The sequence below is a fragment of the Haematobia irritans genome, chromosome 1 (genome assembly GCF_050003625.1).
Source record: "Haematobia irritans isolate KBUSLIRL chromosome 1, ASM5000362v1, whole genome shotgun sequence".
Classification (NCBI taxonomy): domain Eukaryota; kingdom Metazoa; phylum Arthropoda; class Insecta; order Diptera; family Muscidae; genus Haematobia; species Haematobia irritans.
This window is the reverse complement of record NC_134397.1, coordinates 183,769,392-183,787,906: the sequence shown is the minus strand read 5'-3', so window position 1 is coordinate 183,787,906 and position 18,515 is coordinate 183,769,392.

Sequence of the window (18,515 nt, the reverse complement as noted above, 5' to 3'; positions counted from 1 at the left end):
TCCTCTAGCATGTGCAAATTTCATCCGATCCGCTTGAAATTGAGACCTCTAATATCCGTACGAAAATTGGTTCATATGGGTTCATAATTATTTATGGTCTCCTCTATATAAACCGATCATGAACTGAATTGTTTTATGTTCCAAACATTTTTTGCCGGAAGCACATATATTATTGGATATTGTCGAAACATTATTAGATTTGTTTTATGTGAACATATAATATGTTTGGAAGCATTTTGAGCCCAAAAATATTATATGCTTGGAATAATTTTCTCCCAAAGAAGATTGTGCTAAAAAAAATATATATTTTTGCCTAATTGCATGTTCCCGCACATCATTCTCACTTCCACAAGATTTTTTGGTTCTTAGGATCTTTTTCTGTAATACAAACAATGCTGAAGAAATTATTCAATTTTATAAATTTAACCTTTCGCCTGGAGGGAGAATCGAACCGAGGACCATACAGTTTCTAAGCCAGCACAGTATCCACTGAGTTGGCTTAGAAACCCAATAGACAATTATCATTATAAGTTACATTTATGTAGCATAGTTTGCAGCGCCCACGAGCCTGCATTGCCACGTGGAGCAATCGTTAGCATGTCCGTCTTGCTTGCAAGGGGTCCTGACTTCAATCTCTGCTCCGACCGAACACCCATTTTTTTTATACCCTCCATCATAGGATGGGGGTATATTAACTTTGTCATTCCGTTTGTAACACATCGAAATATTGCTCTAAGACCCCATAAAGTATATATATTCTGGGTCGTGGTGAAATTCTGAGTCGATCTTAGCATGTCCGTCCGTCCGTCCGTCTGTTGAAATCACGCTAACTTCCGAACGAAACAAGCTATCGACTTGAAACTTGGCACAAGTAGTTGTTATCGATGTAGGTCGGATGGTATTGAAAATGGGCCATATCGGTCCACTTTTACGTATAGCCCCCATATAAAGGGACCCTCAGATTTGGCTTGTGGAGCCTCTAACAGAAGCATATTTCATCCGATCCCGCTGAAATTTGGTACATGGTGTTGGTGTATGGACTCTAACAACCATGCAAAAATTGGTCTACATCGGTCCATAATTATATATAGCCCCCATATAAACCGATCCCCAGATTTGGCTTGCGGAGCCTCAAAGAGAAGAAAATTTCATCCGATCAGGCTGAAATTTGGTACATGGTGTTGGTATATGGTCTCTAAAACCATGCAATAATTGGTCCATATCGGTCCTTAATTATATATAGCCCCCATATAAACCGATCCCCAGATTTGGCTTGTGGAGCCTCTACGAGAAGCATATTTCATCCGATCCGGCTGAAATTTGGTACATGGTGTTGGTATATGGTCTCTAACAATCATGCAAAAATTGGTCCACATCGGTCCATAATTGTATATAACCCCCATATAAAACGATCCCCAGATTTGGCTTGCGGAGCCTCAAAGAGAAGCAAATTTCATCCGATCTGGCTGAAATTTGGTACATGATGTTGGTATATGGTCTCTAACAACCATGCGAAAATTGGTCCACGTCGGTTCATAATTATATATAGCCCCCATATAAACCGATCCCCAGATTTGGCTTGCGAAGTGTCCAAGAGAAGCAAATTTCATCCAATCCGGTTGTAATTTGGAACATGGTGTTAGTATATGATCTTTAACAACCGTGCCCGAATTGGTCCATATCGGTCCATAATTATATATAGCCCCCATATAAAACGTTCTCCAGATTTGACCTACGGTGCCTCTTGGAGGAGCAAAATTCATCCAATCCTGTTCAAATTAGGAACGTGGTGTTAGTATATGGTCGCTAACAACCATACCAAAATTGGTCCAGTCACACAAAAATTGGTCCATATCGGTTCATAATCATGGTTGCCACTAGAGCAAAAATGGTCCACCAAAATTTTATTTCTATAGAAAATTTTGTCAATATTTTATTTCTATAGAAAATTTTGTTAAAATTTTATTCGGTTCATAATAAAATTTTCATCATTTTTAAAATTTTATTTCTATAGAAAATTTTGTTCAAATTTTATTCGGTTCATAATCATGGTTGCCACTCGAGCCACAAATAATCTACCAAGATTTTATTTCTATAGAAAATTTTGTCAAAAGTTTATTTGTATAGAAAATTTTGTTAAAATTTTATTTCTGTAGAAATTTTTGTCAAAATTTTCATTCTATAGAATATTTTGTCAAAATTTTTATTTCTATAGAAAATTTTGTTAAAATTTTATTTCTGTAGAAAATTTTGTCAAAATTTTATGTCTACTTTGTCAAACTGAATTATATACGTATTGGATCGATCTTTTTTGATTTAATATATACCACGTACACACAAAAAAAAATTTTTCTGATTCAATCACGAAATTAATTGATCCAATTAATTTTTTAATTGAAATGTCTTCAATCACAGAAATGATAGTATCAATTAAAAAATTAATTGACAGTCAATTAAAAAATTAATTGATCCAATTAAATATTTAATTGATACTATTAATTTGTGTGATTGATTTTTATTTCAATTAACAAATTTGTTGACTCAATTAAATTTTTAATTGAAAATTTTTTAAAACTCAATTAAAATTTTAATTGGAAAATTTTTCGTGAAATTTTTTTCTGTGTATGGACTTACATACAATTTAGAAGATGGTGTTAGGAGGTTTTAAGATACCTTGCCATCGGCAAGCGTTACCGCAACTTAAGTAATTCGATTGTGGATGGCAGTGTTTAGAAGAAGTTTCTACGCAATCCATGATGGAGGGTACATAAGCTTCGGCCTGGCCGAACTTACGGCCGTATATACTTGTTTTTTTTTTTAATTTTTATACCCTCCACCATAGGATGGGGGTATATTAACTTTGTCATTCCGTTTGTAACACATCGAAATATTGCCCCATAAAGTATATATATGCTGGGTCGTGGTGAAATTCTGAGCCGATCTGACAATGTCCGTCCGTCCGTCTTTTGAAATCACACTAACTTCCGAACGAAACAAGCTATCGACTTGAAACTTTGCACAAGTAGTTGCTATTGATGTAGGTCAGATGGAATTGCAAATGGGCCATATCGGTCCACTTTTACGTATAGCCCCCATATAAACGGACCCCCAAATTTGGCTTGCTGGGACTCTAAGAGAAGCAAATTCCATCCGATCCGGCTGAAATTTGGTACATGGCGTTAGTATATGGTATCTAACAACCATGCAAAAATTGGTCCACATCGGTCCATAACTATATATAGCCCCCATATAAACCGATCACCAGATTTGACCTCCGGAGCCTCTTGATATTTGGTACGTGGCGTTAATATATGGCCTCAAGCACCCATGCAAAAATTGGTCGAAATCGGTCCATAAATTTATATAGCCCCCATATAAACCGATCCCAAGATTTGACCTCCGGACCAACTTAGAATAGCAAAATTCATCCGATTCGGTTGAAATTTGGTACGTGATGTTAGTATGTGGTATCCAACAACAATGCAGGAATTGGTTCATATCAGTCCATAATTATATATAACCCCCATATAAACCGATCCCCAGATTTGACCTCCGGTACCTTTTGGAGAAGGAAAATTCATCCGATCTGGTTGAAATTTGGTACGTGGTGGTAGTATATGATATTTAACAACCATGCCAAAAGTGGTCCATATCAGTCCATAATCATATATAGCCCCCATATAAACCGATCCCGAGATTTGGTTTTGGAGCCTCTTGGAGGAGCAAATTTCATCAGAGTCAGTTGACCAGGCCGAACTTACGGCCATATATTCCTCTAAAATACCTCTAGATTTTCAATTTCAAGCAAATCGGCTAGAAAATATAGTCTCTACACCCAAAGAAAAGGGGTCTTCTTAAATCAAGTTTCAAATCCCTATTTTTAGCCTGAATTCTCACTTAAAATTTTAAGTACGCAATTACTAAGTTATACTCATATTAAGTACAAAGTGTGCTTGTTTGTGTAATTCAAGTACTTGAAGTTTGAATTAAGCTTGTTTTGGATTAAAACAAGAAAATTTTTACTTAATATGCCAGTGAGACTTAGCTAATGAGAGCACAAAATAGAGTTTTTTTCTCCTCGATGCTCTCATCGATTTTCAACCCCCAAAAACGGCTTTGCTTGTAATGGTAGTGGCATCCATTTCGTTTGCTATCTTAAGTCGACTATGCCCTGCAAACATTTTCTATCGAAAGTGTATCGAAGTAGATTCACCCTGGAAGATAAAACTTTCATAGGCGATATCATTTTCTTATCGAGTAAGTGTCCCCATTCGGGAACAAATGTCCCACTACGCGATAGTGCTCTCGGGGAATCAAACCAGTGACTAAAAGAAGTCAAAAAAGCGATAGTTATTTTTTAAAAAATAAAAATGACGATCGGCCGCACCGAGCTTTGAACTCGGAACCTCTCGTTTTCAAGTCAGAGGCTCTCCCTCTGTGCCACCCACGCTCGTTGGTTGATAGTGGCTTTTTACACACATGTACTCTCAGAGAGGTGCTATTGAAAAATTAGCTATGTCGATGTATGGAGTCTATATTTAGAGTTTTGATCGCTGTTAGAGTCGAATTTGTTTCGAAACGGAAACACCCCACGCGATAGTTGTTTTTATTGTTGCTGTGCTTGCGATTTTACTACCAGAAAACTTCCTAGCGATCCGAAATAGTGACATCTTAGCGAAAGACGATAAAACTATCACCCAAATGTTGGCAGGGTTTGGATTGGCTTGTATTTTATTTGCTGAATTATTTTAGTATTATTGTGTGCTTAGACCCTAATGGTATAATAAATGTTTTTGAAGCATCTTCTATCTTTTTTACTTGCTCCATAGTATCATAATCAGGTCCGTTGTCCTATAGTCTTTTATTATAGCTATTGCTTTACATCTGGCTTATCGCTCAATAGGAAGTATTCTTCATAACCCTTTACATCACATTTCAATAAAAGTGTCATTTGAATGAAGCTTTAATTGATAAAAGTAATACAAAATAGAACAAACAATATTCAACCAATTACGGTATTTTATTTTTCGTATCCCAAACAAATACCTTAAATATTTTGTATAACAAAATGAAACTCTAACTAAAGTTAAAGCTATCTCAAAGTAAAAAGTGATACAACATCAATTCTCACTTTTGCCTTCATTACTAATGTATCTTTTCGGTTGATGGCCAAAATAAAAAAAAACAATCGCAATTTATTACCAATCGATAAAGGCCAATAATAAAGTGCTCACTGGCAATCAAACAAAATTGAAAATCTATCAACAGGTTTTCCACCATCAATTGCCCTCTGGCAGAAATCCTAAATTGAGGCTCCTTTGACCCAATATATATTGTGCTATTTAGTATGACGAAGGAGACAATGTGGTTGGCCCCATAGCATAGCCATCTACGAATCACTCGACCGCATGCCTTTCGAGGTCAATGACGTTGGTCCTAATGACACACCATAAAACAGTCAGTTTCCTGGGCTTTCATAGGACATCCGTTTAAATGATTTTCATTTCATGTTAAATAAATAAATAATGCCTACCCATCCGCAGATAAAAAAACAAAACACACACACAATCACACATAATCACACACAATCTCACACATACTCCTCACTCATTTACACTTTTAGTTTCACATAGTATGAAACCCGGATAAAGAGGAAAAATAAAATAGGCTTTTTTTATAGATGGCCTTGTCTCATATTAAAACAAGTAAGTAAAGTAGAAAGTCGGGCGGGGCCGACTATATCATACCCTAAACCAACCCTACTGAACTAGTACACATAAACATTTGTGGGATATCACTGGTAAAATAAGGTCATTAGAGATAAAATGGGAGCTATATAAAAATTTGATCCGATTTCTTCCAATTTCAATAGCGTTCGTCCCTGTGCCCAAACAACACCCTGTATCAAATTTCATCAATATCGGTTAATAATTTCGACCGGAATCCTGTGAACAACAAATACATGGACAGACCGACGGACAGACGCCAAGCGCTAGATCTACTCAGGAGGTGATTATGAGTCGTTCGGTATATATTTTATGGGGTCTAAAATCAATATTTCTTGTAGGCACATTTTTTTGGCAGTTTATGGTATAAAAATAAATAAATAGTAAGAGGAGGCTATAAATAATTTTGAACCGATGTGAAGCATTTCTTGTATGGTTATTTAAGGGTCAAATTTTACCAATTTTTTCCGTGATTATTAGAGAGCATATAGTAACATCCAGCCCCAAATAAAATCGGTTTGGATGAAATTTGCTCTTCCATGAGAATCCGGAAATCATATCTGGGGGTCGATTTTTATGCGGGTTATGCCTAAAGTGGGCCATTAGCAATATCTTCTTTCCTACATCAATAAAAAATACTTTTGCCAAGTTTCAAGTCGTTAGCTTTTTTCGTTCGGAAGTTACAGTGATTTCAATAGACGGACGGGCGGACGAAATTCCATAGATCGACTCAGAATTTGACCACGACCCTGAATAACAATATATACTTTTTGGAACTAAAATTTAAAAATATAACGTTTTACTTTGTTGCATAAAATATCAACCACCCTGTTCGTAACCATATCATAAAATAATTTCTATAACAACGTCTTTCATTGCATTACCGATGTTTGAATTAGCTGAATGAAAAAAATTTCTTCAGGCCATAAAAAGGCCTTTGCCTATGTGTGCTAACCATCACCACTGGAAGCTGTTGTTTTTTATCGTCCCTTTGCAAAACGTTAGCATTTATTTTATTTTCATATCCTTTTTTTTATAAGATAACCAAGACACCAACAATAAATCAAAGAAGAATGATGGGTGGTGGAGGACTTTAAACATTCAACTTTCATGGAAAACTGCCTTTCGGAGACACAAAAGGAATCAAGAAAACTACTCTGAATTCGTTATCAGAATCGTAGTCGTTGTCGTTTTTGTCGAAGGTAATTGTATTTCTAGTGACCATCATTTCATTTGCTTCCAAAGCTTTTATTTTTATATCACGACTGCTAGCCATTGGCATACAGATTCTGGTGTATCTTTCTAAGGATCTTTATCCTTTGTATTCGACTCACGTTTACAGGTATACTTACATATTGTCTACAATATTCCTACAGTCGAACAGTATTAAAATGATAACAAAAAATCCTTAGTAAATTTTCAATAAATTAATATTATAATAAAAACTATATTTTAATTTATTGTCTGTGTCATTAACATTCCTGCCAACTAATCAAGAACAGAAGTATTTTGCAATAAAATTTCTGACAAAATTTTATTTTATAGAAAATTTTATCATAATTTTATTTCTATAAAAAATTTTGTTAAAATTTTATTTCCATAGAAAATTATGCCAAAATTGTATTTCTATAGAAAATTAAAAAAAATATATATATTTTAATAGAATTAAAAAAAAATATATTTGTATAGAACATTTTGTTTCTTTCTATCGAAAATTTTGTAAAAATGTTACTTCTGTAGAAAGTGTCAAAATTTTATTTCTATAGAAAATTTTGTCAAAATTTATTTCTATAGAAATTTTGTCAAAATTTTATTTCTATAGATTTTTTTAAATTTAATTTCTATAGAAAATTTTGTCAAAATTTTATTTCAAAAAAATGTTTGTCAAAATTTTATGCCTAGAGAAAATTTTGTCAAAAGTTTATTTCTATAGAAAATTTTATAAAAATTTTATTTCTATAGATTTTTTTAAATTTAACTTCAATAGAAAACTTTGTCAAAAATCATTTAAGAAAATTTTTGTGAAATTCAAAGTCGATCTAAGTATGTCCGTCCGTCTGTCTGTTGAAATCACGCTACCTTCCGAACGAAACAAACTATCGACTTGCCACTTGGCACAAGTAGTTGTTATTGATGTTGGTCGGATGGTATTGCAAATGGGCCATATCGGTCCACTTTCACGTATAGCCCCCATATAAACCGACCTCCAGATTTGGCTTGCGGAGCCTCTTGGAGCAGCAAAATACATCCCATCCAGTTGAAATTTGGTACGTGGGGTTAGTATATGGTTTCTAATAACCATGAAAAAATTGGTCCATAATTATATATAGCCCCCATATAAACCGATCCCCAGATTTGACTTCCGGAGCCTTTTGAAGGAGCAAAATACATCCGATCCGGTTGAAATTTGCTACATGGTGTTAGTATATGATCTCTAACAACTATGCAAAAATTGGTCCGCATCGGTCAATAATTATATATAGCCCCCACATAAACCCATCCCCCGATTTGGCTTGCGGAGCCTCTAAGAGAAGCAAATTTCATCCGATCCGGCTGAAATTTGGTACATGGTGTTGTTATATCGTCTCTAACTACCATGCAAATCGGTCCATAATTATGTATAGCCCCCATATAAACCGATCCCCAGATTTGGCTTGCGGAGCCTGAAAGAGAAGCAAATTTCACCTGATCTTGCTGAAATTTGGTACATGGTGTTGGTATATGGTCTCTAACAACCATGCAAAAATTGGTCCACATCGGCCCATAATTGTATATAGCCCCCATATAAACCGTTCTCCAGATTTGACCTCCGGAGCGTCTTGGAAGAGCAAAATTCATCCGATCCGATTCAAATTTGGAACGTCGTGTTAGTATATGGCCGCTAACAACCATACAAAAATTGGTCCTTATCGGCCTATAGTTATATACAGCCGATCTCCAATCACACAAAAATTGGTCCATATCGGTTCATAATCATGGTTGCCACTCGAGCCAAAAATAATCTACCAAAATTTTATTTCTATAGAAAATTTTGTTAAAATTTTATTTCTATAGAAAATTTTTGTTAAAATTTTATTTCTATAGAAAATTTTGTCAAATTTTTTTTCTATAGAAAATTTTGTCAAAATTTTATTTATATAGAAAACTTTGTCAAAATTTTATTTATATAGGAAATTTTGTCAAAATTTAATTATATAGAAAATTTTGTCAAAATTTTGTTTCTATAGAAAATTTTGTTAACATTTTATTTTTATAGAATATTTTGCCAAAATTTTATTTCTATAGAAAATTTTGTCAAAATTTTTTTTCTATAGAAAATTTTTTCAAAATTTTGTTTCCATAGAAAATTTTGTCAAATTTTTTTTCTATAGAAAATTTTGTTAACATTTGATAGCACATTTTGTCAAAATTTTGTTTCCATAGAAAATTTTGTCAAAATTTTGTTTCTGTAGAAAATTTTGTCAAAATTTTATTTCTATAGAAAATTTTGTCAAAATTTTATTTATATAGAAAATGTTGTCAAAATTTTATTTATATAGGAAATTTTGTCAAAATTTTGTTTCTATAGAAAATTTTGTTAACATTTTATTTTTATAGAACATTTTGTCAAAATTTTAGTTCTATAGAAAATTTTGCCAAAATTTTGTTTCCATTGAAAATTTTCTCAAAATTTTGTTTCTGTAGTAAATTTTGTCCAAATTTTATTTCTATATAAAGTTTTGTCAAGATTTTGTTTCTATAGAAAATTTTGTTTAACATTTTATTTTTATAGAACATTTGGTCAAAATTTTGTTTCTATAAAAAGTTTTGTCAAAATTTTACTTCTGTAGAAAATTTTGTCAAAATTTCATTTCTATAGAAATTTTGTCAAAATTTTATTTCCAAAAGTTTTTTTTAATTCAATTTCTATTGAAAATTGGGCAAAATTTTATTTCTATAGATTTTTTATACCCTGCGCCACACTGTGGAACAGGGTATTATAAGTTAGTGCATATGTTTGTAACACCCAGAAGGAGACGAGATAGACACATTGTGTCTTTGGCAATAATGCTCAGGGTGGGTCCCTGAGTCGATATAACCATGTCCGTCTGTCTGTGAACACATTTTTGTGATCAAAGTCTAGGTCGCAATTTAAGTCCAATCGCCTTCAAATTTGGCAAATGCCTCTAATTTGGGTCAGAATGGAACCCTATTGATTTTGGAAGAAATCGGTTCAGATTTAGATATAGCTCCCATATATATCTTTCGCCCGATATGCACTAATATGGACCCAGCAGCCAGAGTTTTATACCGATTTGCTTGAAATTTTGTACAAACATAACACTTAGTCGTATAGTCAAGTGTGCAAAATTTGATTGAAATCGGTGCAGATTTAGATATAGCTCCCATATATATCTTTCGCCCGATATGGACTTATATGGCTCCAGAAGCCAGATTTTTGGCCGAATGTGGTTGAAATTTTGTACGAGAAGTACAATTAGTAGTCTAGTGAAGTGTGCAAAATTTGATTGAAACCGGTTCAGATTTAGATACAGCTCCCATATATATCTTTCGCCCGAAATGGACTAATATGGTCCTAAAAGCCAGAGTTTTGGCCCAATTTGGTTGAAATTTTGCACAGGGAGTAGATTTAGTATTGTAGCTATGCGTGCCGAATTTGGTTAAAATCGATACAGATTTAGATATAGCTCCCATATATAGCTTTCGCCCGATTTACTCTCATATGACCACAGAGGCCAATTTTTAACTCCGATTTAGTTGAAATTTTGCACAGAGAGTAGAATTAGCATTGTAGCTATGCGTGCCAAATTTGGTTGAAATCGGTTCAGATGTAGATATGCTTCCATATATAGCTTTCGCCCGATTTACACTCATATGACCACAGAGGCCAATTTTTAACTCCGATTTAGTTGAAATTTTGCACAGGGAGTAGAATTAGCATTGTAGCTATACGTGCCAAATTTGGTTGAAATCGGTTCAGATGTCGATATAGCTTCCATATATATGTTTTTCTGATTTCGACGAAAATGGTCAAAATACCAACATTTTCGTTGTAAAATCGCCACTGCTTAGTCGAAAGGTTGTGAAACTGACTCTAATTTTCCTAAACCTCTAATACATATATATCGAGCGATAAATCATAAATAAACTTTTGCGAAGTTTCCTTAAAATTACTTCAGATTTAAATGTTTCCCATATTTATACCCTTCACCACTATTGTGGTACAGGGTATAATAAGTTTTTGCATTTGTATGTAACGCCAAGAAATAGTGGTCATAGACCATCTTTTAGTATACCGATCGGCTTAGAATTAAATTCTGAGTCGATTTAGCGATGTCCGTCTGTCTGTCTGTCTGTATATGTAATTTTGTGCACAAAGTACAGCTCGCAATTTAAGTCCGATCGTCCTCAATTTTGGCACAGGGCCGTTTCTTGAGACAGAGACAATCGCTATTGGTTTTGGAAAAAATCGGTTCAGATTTAGATATAGCTGTCATATATATTTATCCCCGATTTGGTCATATTTAGCGTGTTTATCAACCGATATTCTTGAAATACCGTACATCCAAATATTTTATGAATTTCGAAAATCTTGCAAAATATCAGCCAAATCGGTTCAGATTTAGATATAGCTCCCATATATATCTTTCGTCCGATTTAGACTCATATGACCACAGAGGCTAAAGTTTACTACCTATCTTCGTGAAATTTTGCACAGAGGGTAGAATTGATATTCTACCAATGCTTGGTAAATTTGATTGAAATCCGTTCAAATTTAGATATAGCTCCCATATATATCTTTCGTCCGATTTGAACTTATATGGCCACAAAAGCCAGAGTTTCGCCGTGATTTGCTTCAAATTTTGCACAAGGAGTACGTTTGGTAGTATCGGTAATTGTGCCAAATTTGGTTGAAATCGGTTCAGATTTAGATATGGCTCCCATATATATTTTCCGTCCGATTTGCACTCATATGACCAGGGGGCCAAAGTTATACTGCCATTTACGTGAAATTTCGCATAGATAGTAGAATTATTATTCTAACTATACATGTCAAATTTAGTCAAAATCGGTTCAGATTATATATAGCTCCCATATATACGTACACCAAAGTTGAGGAAATATGGTAGACTGTTACACATTTTAGACCCATTTTCAATGGAAGTGTCCTCCAATTAACTGGATAGCGTTAGCCGATTTAAATTTTAATTCTAGAGATTTTTTAGAAGTAAAAAAATTGTCTCCTTTATGTTATATAGCTTCCAGCAAATGTGAAGTAGTTGAGATGATAACACAAATTTTGGCCTACATAGGGGTGAAGGGTATAATATAGTCGGCCCCGCCCGACTTTAGACTTTACTTACTAGTTTTTACTAACATTGTTTTCCACCCTAGTGCATTAGCCGACTTAAATTTTGAGTCTATACATTTTGTCGAAGTCTATCAAATTCTGTCCAGATCGAGTGATATTTAAATGTATGTATTTGGGACAAACCGTTATATAGCCCCCAATATATTTGACGGATGTGATATGGTATCGAAAATTTAGATCTACAAAGTGGTGCAGGGTATAATATAGTCGGCCCCACCCGACTTTAGATTTTCCTTACCTGTTTTTCTTTGTCTTTTGTTGTTAGATTTAATTTAGTTTGATTAATTTTTTATTAAAATTATATTTCTTAAATTTTATGAATACTGTATCTTTGTCTTAACATTTATGGTACTTTGAAGACATCTTTCCTTTGAAATTACAAATGGCAAGGTTTGTAAATTGTTGACCATGTTCATAATGTCCACACCATAACCCCGAATTGGTAACATTTCCACCAACTTGACCATTACGACCACCATTGACATTGGCATGTCCATTGTAGCTTCAAACTCTTCCTTGTTACATAGGCATTCTGATGATCATACGTAAGTATACGACAATGTTCTTAATGTTTTCTCCACTTATCCTTTATGGCCCTTAACCACTTCCCTTTTGGGCTATTTTGAAGTATCCTTCTCCAGCACTCTAGATGTCCATCTGATAAAGAGTATAATGTCACATGTTTTCCAAAATTCCTTAAACATGTATACACGCACTGCAGTGAAAGATTGTGGCCATCTTTAAGTTGACTATTTGTAGGAGGATTACTTGAAGATAAAAGAGAACAATTTAAAGAATGCAGGACAACACAGTTTTATTGTACAATAATTCACAAATACATGGTGATATAAACCTGCATTAAGGATGGTTAAATTTGAAGGTCCGATTTTTTATTTAAACACAATTTATATAGTAAACTTTTGTAATCTTTTTTATAGGTTAATATCCCGAGTAAAAAATGAGGGATCTAATTTGATACAATTAGATATGAGTAGATCCGAAAAATGGTAAGATATAATCATATCTAATTACTATGGAATTAGATCTGATCAGATCTCAATATTGGCCTAGTTCTAATGTCTTAGATATAATTATATCTATCCCTATATATAGTTGGATCTGATGTTAGATCTCGTCATTTGTGGAATTATATTTAATTATATCTAATTCTGTCTCATCTCATCTGGGTAAATCTGCTTAGATCTAAGGTGGCCAATTTCGAGATCTAATCATATCTAATTAGATCCTCCAATTTTTACACGGGATGATATGGCTCGATTATAGATCGAATACAATTTTGGTCAAATGTTAAGTTAGACTGAACTTAAAAAAAGGTGTAACGTGGTTTCCTCGTCGGTTGATCTAAACTCAGTTGCCACTAGGGTCTCCGAAAGGACACACTAAGGTCCCTAAGGATCCTTTTAGAATAAGAACACAAGTGTTTACCTCTTTCGAGGTAAATATTAATTAACACAATTTTAAAATCTACTTGTCTGATATTTGACAATATCCCTAATATGATCAGAATGTGATGTGACCAGGTATTTGTCGATTTGTAGATAATCGGCAACTTGTATATTCGCTAAGATGAAAAAAGAATTCGGTTCGTATATATTCGACAGGTTGGAAGTAATTCTAATCTTCGGTTACTTCATGATCGGTATATGATGAGAGATTCTGTGCGTTGATGAGTGCGTCCGTTTCTTGATGATCGGTGGTTGTTGAGAATTTGGTTTGTTGTTGATCGATGAAGGATGGGAACATCGAGTCGTAGACATTCGTTAATTGATGAGGAATTCGGTTCGTTGATAATTCGTAGTCAGCGAGAAATTCGATTCGGTTTATCGATATTCGGTAGTTGACGGGAAGTTCGGTTCATTTATAATCAGTAGTGGAAGAGAACATCGGTTGGTCGATGCTCGGTAGTTGATGATTCTTTTGTAATTGGTGGCTTTTGTATTCGTTGAAACGTGGATGATTGGTATTTGCTGAATACTTCGGTTGATTGTAAAGTTTTGATATTCGGTAGTTGACTGAAAGTTCGGTTCGTTTATAATCAGTAGTTGAAGAGAACATCGGTTGGTTGGTGATGTTTCGTTTGCAATTGGAGGCTATTGTATTCATTGAAACGTAGATGATTGGTCGTTGTTGAATAGTTCGGTTGATTGTAAAGTTGTGTATTCATCTTCGTATTTGTAGTCGATCGGGTACTTGTTTTTCGTCGATTTGCAGGTGATCGGGAATTGTTGATGAGACCTTCGGGTTTCAGTGTTGTTACAGTTGGTTATTGTAGAAGCGATCTGGCAGTGGCGTGATAGTTGTCCCGGTGTCGGGATCAGCTTGGGGTCGGTAATCGGTCAATGTCGGTGTTTAGTATTACTGACGACTACCATGCAAACTACTACTGTAACTACTAACTAATTTACGAGCGAACAGGTTGTCTGATAAGTCCGCGGTCTGACACATAGATGGCGTCGCTAGTATTAAATGCATATTATTATACCCTAAACCACATAGTGGTCGGGGTATAATAAGTTTGATCGGTCAAAAAATGTGCCTACCACAAATATTGATTTTAGACCCCATAAAATATATACCGATCGACTCAGAATCACCTCCTGAGTCGATGTAGCGCTTGGTGTCCGTCCGTCTGTCCATGTATTTGTTGTTCACAGGATTCCGGTCGCAATTATTAACCGATTTTGATGAAATTTGGTACAGGGAGTTTTTTGGGCACAAGGACAAACGCTATTGAATTTGGAAGAAATCGGATCAAATTTAGATATAGCTCCCATATATATGTATCGCCCGATTTCGACAAATGGGGTCACGTTGCGCGTTTTTTCAAATGGATCGTCAACAAATTTGGCAAAAGGTATTCTTTTCCATCGCCGTTCAAGTCGGCAAAATTTCATCCAAATCGGTTCAGATTTAGATATAGCTCTCATATATATGTATCGCCCGATTTTCCCAAATTTGGCCACAAAACCTTTATTTATCAACCGATCTTACTCAAAGTTGTCTAAATATAATCTTCTATAGCACTAACTATATGTGCAAAAAATCATCGAAATCGGTTCAGATTTAGCTATAGCTCCCATATAAATGTACCGCCCGATTTTTCTAAAATTTGGCCATAAAACCCTTATTTATCACCCGATCTTACCCAAATTTTGCTAAATATAGTCTTCTATAACACTAACTATATGTGCAAAAAATCATCGTACTTATACGTACTTGTAGCTCTTACATAAGAATATTGCTCGATTTTTACAAATTTGTATTTATTACCCACACTAATTTAACGATTTTCTCTTTTTTAATAATGGGCTCAATATTAGTGGCATACTAACTGCGTAGGCGCAATATCAACACAGCCAGTGTTGCTAGAAGTAGGGGAAATTCCCTATATGTAGGGTTTTTCTAATATTTAGCGTCTTGTAGGGACGTAGGGCCACAATGTAGGACATTTTCACTCAACACAATTTGTAATAATTTTTACATTTTGGTGGCTATAGAGGAGGAAATTAGAAGCCGGCAAGGCTTGATCTTTAACAATGTGTGGTAAACTTTATTCCTTTAGAGAATTTTGTCAACATTTTATTTCTATTTTCTATTTTTCTATTCTATTTTTTCTATTTTGTCAAAATTGTACTTCTATAGAAAATTTTTTCATATTATTTCTATAAAAAAATTTCTCAAAATTTTATTTCTGTGGAATTTTTTCTCAAAATTTTATTTCTATAGAATTTATTGTCAAAATTTTATTTCTATAGAAAAATTTCTCACAAAAATTTGTTTATAGAAACTTTTTCCAAAATTTTATTTTTATAGAGATTTAACAAAAAATATTACTAATTTGGGTAGAATTCTAACAACTGTGGCAACCGTGGTGGTAATACAAATTTATATTCTAAGTTATATACGTTGCATATTCATGTTTTAAGATAATAAAGTACTTAGAACCATTTTTGTTTTGTAAAATTTTTTAAATTTAACGAAAAATATAGTAGGGAAAATTGTTTGGGAATGTATGGGAAAGTAGGGAACTTTTTTTGTACTTGTAGGGTAAACCGAACATTTTCCGTGGCAACATTGACTATGAGCTATAGTCAGATTGACACAGAGCACCCATAGACATTTACCCCTTAATTTTCTTAAATATGCAACTGCGGTTTATCTCCCAGACATCTATGTTACCCCACAAATGCTTATGATTACTAATTCTGTAATGGTGGTTTAGGGTATGATATAGTCGGCCCCGCCCGACTTTCTACTTTACTTACTTGTTTTTATATAGTACCAACCTTCAAATGCTTCGTGTCAAAATTTGACGTCTGTAAGTCAATTAGTTTGTGAGATAGAGCGTCTTTTGTGAAGCAACTTTTGTTATTGTGAAAAAATGGAAAAAAGGAATTTCCAGTTTTGATAAAATAGTGTTTTCTGAATGGGAAAAATACGGTGGAAGCAAAAACTTGGCTTGATAATGAGTTTCCGGACACTGCCCCAGGGAAATCAACAATAATTGATTGGTATGCAAAATTTAAGCGTGGTGAAATGAGCACGGAGAACGGTGAACCAGTGGACGCCCGAAAGAGGTGGTTACCGACGAAAACATCAAACAAAATCCACAAAATGATTTTGAATGACAGTAAAATGAAGTTGATCGAGATAGCAGAGGCCTTCAAGATACCAAAGGAACGTGGTGGTCATATCATTCATCAATATTTGGATATGCGGAAGCTCTGTGCAAAGTGGGTGCCGCGCGAGCTCACATTTGACCAAAAACAACAACGTGTTGATGATTCTGAACGGTGTTTGCAGCTGTTAACTCGTAATACACCCGAGTGTTTCCGTCGATATGTGACAATGGATGAAACATGGCTCCATCACTAAACTCCTGAGTCCAATCGACAGTCGGCTGAGTGGACACGATACGCACTTATCTGTATACAGTAAGGTGCAGGTATTCGTCCAATGTCTCAGTCAGTCGCCTATCCGAGTCTGCCTTTGGTTAGAAAAGATCCACAACATAAGTAATCCATGCATACTAACCATTGCCACCGTGGAGCAATGGTTAGCATGCCCGCCTTGCATACACAAGGTCGTGGGTTCGATTCCTGCTTCGACCGAACACCAAACAGTTTTTCAGCGGTGGATTATGCCACCTCAATAATGCTGGTGACATTTCTGAGGGTTTCAAAGCTTCACGAAGTGGTTTCACTGCAATGTGGAACGCCGTTCGGACTCGGCTTTAAAAAGGAGGTCCCTTATCATTGAACCTAAAATGGAATCGGGCAGCACTCAGTGATAAGAGAGAAGTTCACCAATGTGGTGGGTCTAAGTGAGCCTGATACATCGGGCTGCCACCTATCCTACCCTAACCTAATCCATGCAATGAACTGACTGAGAATTGTCTTTCCTTCCACGAATTGTTTTTTTTTTTACCATAGCCACCATGGTGCGGTGGTTAGCATGCCCGCCTTGCATACACAAGGTCGTGGGTTCGATTCCTGGTTCGACCGAACACCAAAAAAGTTTTTCAGCGGTGGATTATCCCACCTCAGTAATGCTGGTGACATTTTTGAGGGTTTCAAAGCTTCTCTAAGTGGTTTCACTGCAATGTGGAACGCCGTTCGGACTCGGCTATAAAAAGGAGGTCCCTTGTCATTGAGCTTAACATGGAATCGGCCAGCACTCAGTGATAAGAGAGAAGTTCCCCAATGTGGTATTACAATGGACTGAATAGTCTGAGTCGGATACATGGGGCTGCCACCTAACCTAGCCTAACCTACCAGAAATCACCCCTATGCAGTAACGCACAGCCATTAAGCGATTCTTCATAATGCCTGTTTGTGGTTCCTGTGGAAGTGTGTGTTTGGTTGAATGTTGGGTGACGTAGATTGGATTGATAATGTACATCAAAATAAAATAAAAAATAAATAAAGAACATCCGAAAGGAATGGTGAGGCCAAAAAGAGTGAAATGACTTTCTTCGTTACACTGTCTTCCCTCAACGGCGACTAGGAACCACCTATATTATCACCATGTCACCATGTTTGATGGTAATGCGATCGCGCTGCTCATTAATGGCTGTGGTATACTTATAAGGCCGATGGATACTCCTGGCAGTATTCGAAATAAGGTTACAGCTCCTCCAATACTTCTTTCGACAGCTCTTCACGGCATTTATAATGTAGTGTTTTTAGCAGTACAACTAGCGTGATTGTCAGTTGTCTCTTTGAAGATGGGTCGCGGTTTAGGATCAACGGGTGTTTTTTTCGCGGTCCACTTTGGACGGGGATGGATGTGAAGGCGAGGCACCTGAGGTGACTGGGCCGTCTGGCAGGATATCATTATTTTTGACGTGCGCATTTGCACTTCTGCTGGTCCGACATCGCTGGTTCCGTATGATT